The sequence below is a fragment of the Bubalus kerabau genome, chromosome 17 (assembly GCF_029407905.1).
Source record: "Bubalus kerabau isolate K-KA32 ecotype Philippines breed swamp buffalo chromosome 17, PCC_UOA_SB_1v2, whole genome shotgun sequence".
Classification (NCBI taxonomy): domain Eukaryota; kingdom Metazoa; phylum Chordata; class Mammalia; order Artiodactyla; family Bovidae; genus Bubalus; species Bubalus kerabau.
This window is the reverse complement of record NC_073640.1, coordinates 48,775,155-48,780,239: the sequence shown is the minus strand read 5'-3', so window position 1 is coordinate 48,780,239 and position 5,085 is coordinate 48,775,155. Positions and strand designations below refer to the sequence as shown.

The window sequence follows — 5,085 nt, the reverse complement described above, 5'->3', positions numbered from 1 at the left end:
TCTCTTGTTTGAGTACCTGGTTAGGGTAACGTGCAATCACAAGCATTGTTGAGGGAGAGAACTGGCCATGAAAGGGGGCTTGGGAAGAGGATGGTCTGGCAGGTGGCCAAGGCTTCCAAGGGAAGAGTAGACATTGAAACGATGTAGAAGCCTAGATATAACTGAGGAAACATGACGCTAAGGCTGAGGCTGATTCATATGCTCAGGTCTATGGACTTACTAGGATTTTGGGTGACCCTGGAGTGTTTCAGTCAGGCTGGTGGATTCAGTTAGGGGAAAATGTGGTTGTTTCATTGAGTCACTAAGCTGTAGGAGGAGAGCCATGAGGTTGGGCTTTGAATGAGTGTTAGGTTAAGAGAAGAGGGTTGTGACTAACAAGGGGACAGTAAGTGCCACACGGAAGTGGAAGAGGACCAGTGGGATCTGAATGCATGTGGCTCTGAATGGCTGAGGGTGACACAAGCAATAAGCCAGGAAGTGAGGATGGGATAGCAGGATTCAAGGCTGCCTCTGGCAGTGGGAGCCAATGAGGGTCTGGCGTAGTGCCGAATCCTGTTTGCATTTGCATAATCTTGACACCATGAGGTAAGTAACACAGGGGAAAGCCAGGGAGAGGTTTACAGGATGGGACAGAGAGGTGGTGGTGGTGGCAGTAGGGTCTGGAGATAGAAGAGAGGTGCAGTCTAAAGTATGATATGCACATGAAGAAGTGTGAAGTGATGTCACCAGTGTCCTGGTAATAGGGACTGAAGGATGAAAGGTGGGCCCAAGTTTGGTTGTGCTTGGGAGGCACCATCTGGGAGACTTCCCAGGAATTGCCTTGCAGGACAGGTGGAGCCCTGCATGGCAGGCCTGGATCTTAATGGCATCCTTGTGCCCACCTGCCTAATGTTGCTGAGGGCTAGACACAATAACTAATGGGCCTACTAGGAGGGAACAGACACAAATGGCACCAGGGTCTGATACCTTATCTGAGTTGTGGAGCTGGGGAGAAGTATGAGCATGAATACATATGGGGGGATCTGGATTGGGGATCCTTGACCAAGAGGCTGTTCATGATTTCCTCTCTCCTCATCATGGCAGGGCAGCATAACCTTTGAGGATGTGGCAGTGTACTTTTCCTTGGAGGAATGGGCTCTCCTTGATGAGGCCCAGAAACTCCTATACTGCGATGCGATGCTGGAGAACTTTGCGCTTATGGCCTCTCTAGGTAAGACCCTCATACCTGCCCCAGTATATTTTCCTTTTCCCCATGGACAGATCAAATCTTTCTCACATCAGGACTACAGGCACTGCTTCCTTCCCCAGTTCCCTGGGTAGGTGCTCTGGTTGCTAGGACTGAGCTGTCTGCAGTGTCCTGTCTTTTTCTCACTCAGTCCCAGTACCTGCTGCCCCAAAGGCTTTCAGGGAAGGAGTCAGAAGTCTCTCCGTTAGCCTTTGGATCCCACCTTGCTTTACCTTTCTCTGGCCAGGTGTCACCTCTGCCCTAGGTTCTACTCCCTTCCTCTAGCTTATGTATCCTCATTTCTGCCTATGGTAGGAATTGTAGTCACGGATATGGTCACCACTTACGTGGCCCATAGGCTGTTCTCGCAAGATTCTCCTCCGAGGTTGATTTTGGTAATGTTGAATTTTCTTTCCTATGTCTGTCGCTCTGAGTTGCTCTAGGCCAGTGCTGGCCACTCACCTGTCCAGTCTTTTCCTTAGAGCTTGTATCATCCAGGCACTATATTTACATGGGAGGGTCAGGGGAGACCTATGGATGCTTCTCAGGGTGGGCATGACTCCAGCTCCACAAAATGGGCTCAGAGGGTCCCTGGCACTATTGAGTGGCAAGTGAGGGGGCGTGATCTTAGGACTGTGTGTTCAGTTCATACCATGATTTTGTTCTGTTTCCTCTACATTTTGGTGCCAGTACCAGTGGCCACACTTTATTTCTATCTTTCCTCCTCCATTCTTGACACTTTGCTAACTTGTCATTCCTACACTGACTCTCTGTTAGGGTGAATCCTAACTCTCACAATGGATTCCACCCATTCTTCTCCACTGCTCTTTCTCACAGTGTTCTCCATCACTGCCCCACACATATTGTGTTGTGAGATGTGCACATATCTCTAAATAGTCTTTGGACAAGAACTACTCTGATGCTATTGGATTTTCTTGGGCCCAGACACATCCTTCTGCATAGCTCTCCTGTGTCATCAGCAGAGAAGTGCTAGAAACCATTCCAAGTAAGCTGTAGACCTGCATCTCCTCTTTATGCTGTACCCTACCCTTTCTCCTGTACTTGGTTCTTCACTGTGTCCTTTATGTCCCCCATGCTGTGACCTTTAGAGGACCACTGTTGCACAGCAGCTGCTTCCTCAACCTGAACCCAACTCCCTCCTCCTGACAACAATCCTGTGGATGCATGTGCACTCATTCATTAGTGTGTCGGATGCACCTTTGTAATGGAGGTTGCTCCTTCCCACCAGAGTCAGCTGTCCTTCAGCTGTATTTCTTTGTTTCCAGGTTATTGGCATGGCGGGGAAGACAAGGAGGCACCTTCTGGGCAGAGTGTTTCTGTAGAAGGAATGTCACAGGTCAGGACTCCCAAAGCAGGTCCCTTTCCCTACGAAGCCCACTCTTGTGAGATATGTGTCTCTGTCTTAAAAGACATTTTGCACTTGGCTGAGGAAAGGGGCACATATCCCAAGCAAAAGCCGTTTACTTATGGGGCATGTGGGAAACCATTATTTTAGTGTAAACCTTCACCAGAAGCAGCACAGTAGAGAAAAATTTTCAGAAGGGATGTGGCAGGGCCTTGTTTGTGAAGAGCTACAAACTCCATATACCAAAGAATTCCTTTACCTGAAACAAAGTTGGGAAGTGCTTCCTGGTCAGTTCAAGCTTCCTGTAGCACCAGTCCACTTACAACAGAAGAAGCCATGCAGCAGCACCGAGTGTGGGGTGACCATTCATAGTAGGAAAATTCATTAGAAGTGTGATGGATGTAGGGAAGCCTTCAACCACAAATACCAGAGAGTCCACAAAAAGGAAAACGTACTTAAACTTTCCACAAATGTGGTAAAATCTTCAGCTGCAAATACAGACCTGTTCTCACCAATGAATTTACACTGAAGAAAGACCTTATTAATGCAGTGAATATGGGAAATTCTTTATCTAGCTTTCTTGAACATCAGAGATTTCATCCTGGAGAAAGACCTTCTGAATGCAATGGGTATGGGACATCCTCTAGGAAAGCTTCAGCATCATTAAATATTGGATAGTTCACATTAGAGGAAGGTCTTATCAGTGTAAAGAATGTGTGGAATTCTTTAGCTGAAGCACCCACCTTATTTAGCACTGGAGACTGCACACTAGGAAAAAGCCTCATGAAGTAGAGAAACTTTCAGTTCAAGATCTGCTCTGATTTATCACTGAAAGCTTTCCTGAAGAGAAAACTTTAGGCCAAAAGTCTATCCTTATTTAGCAAGAGAAAATCCAAGGGGGAGAAAATAGCAAGGGGGAAAGGTGGTTACAAGTGCCATGAATGTGGGAAAGTCTTCAGTCAAAGGTCTTCTCTGATTCAGCACCAAATATTCAATCATATAGGCCTTATGAGTACAGTGAATTAAGAAAGTCTTCATCCAAAGATCTAACCTCATTCAACACCAGCAAAGTCCACACTACAGAGAGACCTTATGAGTGTAGTGAACATAGGAAAGCCTTCAGGTGATAGTTTAACCTCATTGAAAAGCAGGAAATTCACACAAAGAGTCACCATAGACATACAGGGATGGTGCAGTCTACTTGCTCAATATAAAAACACTGGAGGAGAGTCTTTGTGATGAAGACATCTGCCTAATGTTGAACCTTTTATATACGAATGTCCACAGTGAGGAGATTCTCCATAAGTTAAAAATTTGTGGCAAGCTTTCTTGTGCTTTCTGACCTATCCAAGGCTCTTACCAGATATGTTTTTGCATGTTTCTGTTGTAGAAGCCATATTACCTTTACACCTGGCAGGTCCCCACAATGGCCAGTTTCAAGATGCCAAAATGATGTCACTGAACGTGGAATAAGAAGAGATGCACAGTAGCTCATCATTGTATTTTTTTCCCACCATACTGATAGAATTTTCATAAGTAAATCCAAGAGCATACATAATAGTTAAATGACTAGGAAAGACAAGTTTTGAGTATTTAGTACCTTTGGTTTTTTAACAGCTTTATTGAGGTATGATTCACTTAAAATAAACTGCACAAAGACTGTACAATTTGATGTTTTTGATATATGCTTACACTCCTGAAACCAAAATATTTCCTCCTACTCTTTTTAATCCATCTTATTAACATAAAATTATTATTGCAAGGACATAATCATCCTTTTGTAATAGATATTTTTCATATATATGTGTATATATATATATATATATATACACACACACATACACACATGTACATATAACTGGAGAGAACTGTTATGAAGCTCCATGAACTATTCCTCAGTCTTCCATTATTTATCATGTCATGGCCATTCTTTTTTTAAATTAATTAATTTTAATTGGAGGCTAGTTACTTTACAATATTGTGGTGGTTTTGGCCATATATTGACATGAACCAGCCATAGGTGTACCTGTGTCCCCCCCGACCCGAACCCCCCTCCCACCTCCCTCTCAATCCCATCCCTCTGGGTTGTCGCAGTGCACTGGCTTTGAGTGCCCTGTTTCATGCATCAAACTTGGACTGGTCATCTGTTTCGCATATGGTAATATACATGTTTCAATGCTGTTCTCCCAAATCATCCCACCCTCACTGTCTCCCGCAGAGTCCAAAAGTCTGTTCTTGACATCTGTGTCTCTTTTGCTGTCTTGTATATAGGGTCGTCATTACCATCTTTCTAAATTACATATATATGCATTAATATACTGTATTGGTGTTTCTCATTCTGACTTACTTCACTGTGTATAATAGGCTCTAGTTTCATACACCTCATTAGAACTGACTCAAACGTGTTCTTTTTTATAGCTGAGTAATATTGCATTGTATATTTGTACCACAACTTTCTTATCCATTCATCTGCCAATGGACATCTAGGTTACTT

General features: G+C 44.1%; 1 long non-coding RNA gene across 1 annotated transcript; it reads left to right on the top strand.

Moving 5' to 3' along the window:
• The first annotated feature begins 1,082 nt into the window (after positions 1 to 1,082).
• Positions 1,083 to 4,185, top strand: LOC129632175 (uncharacterized). Its single transcript, XR_008704361.1, has 3 exons — positions 1,083 to 1,210; positions 2,512 to 2,582; positions 3,982 to 4,185. It is a non-coding gene; the product is annotated as an uncharacterized LOC129632175 (long non-coding RNA).
• The last annotated feature ends 900 nt before the right edge of the window (positions 4,186 to 5,085 follow it).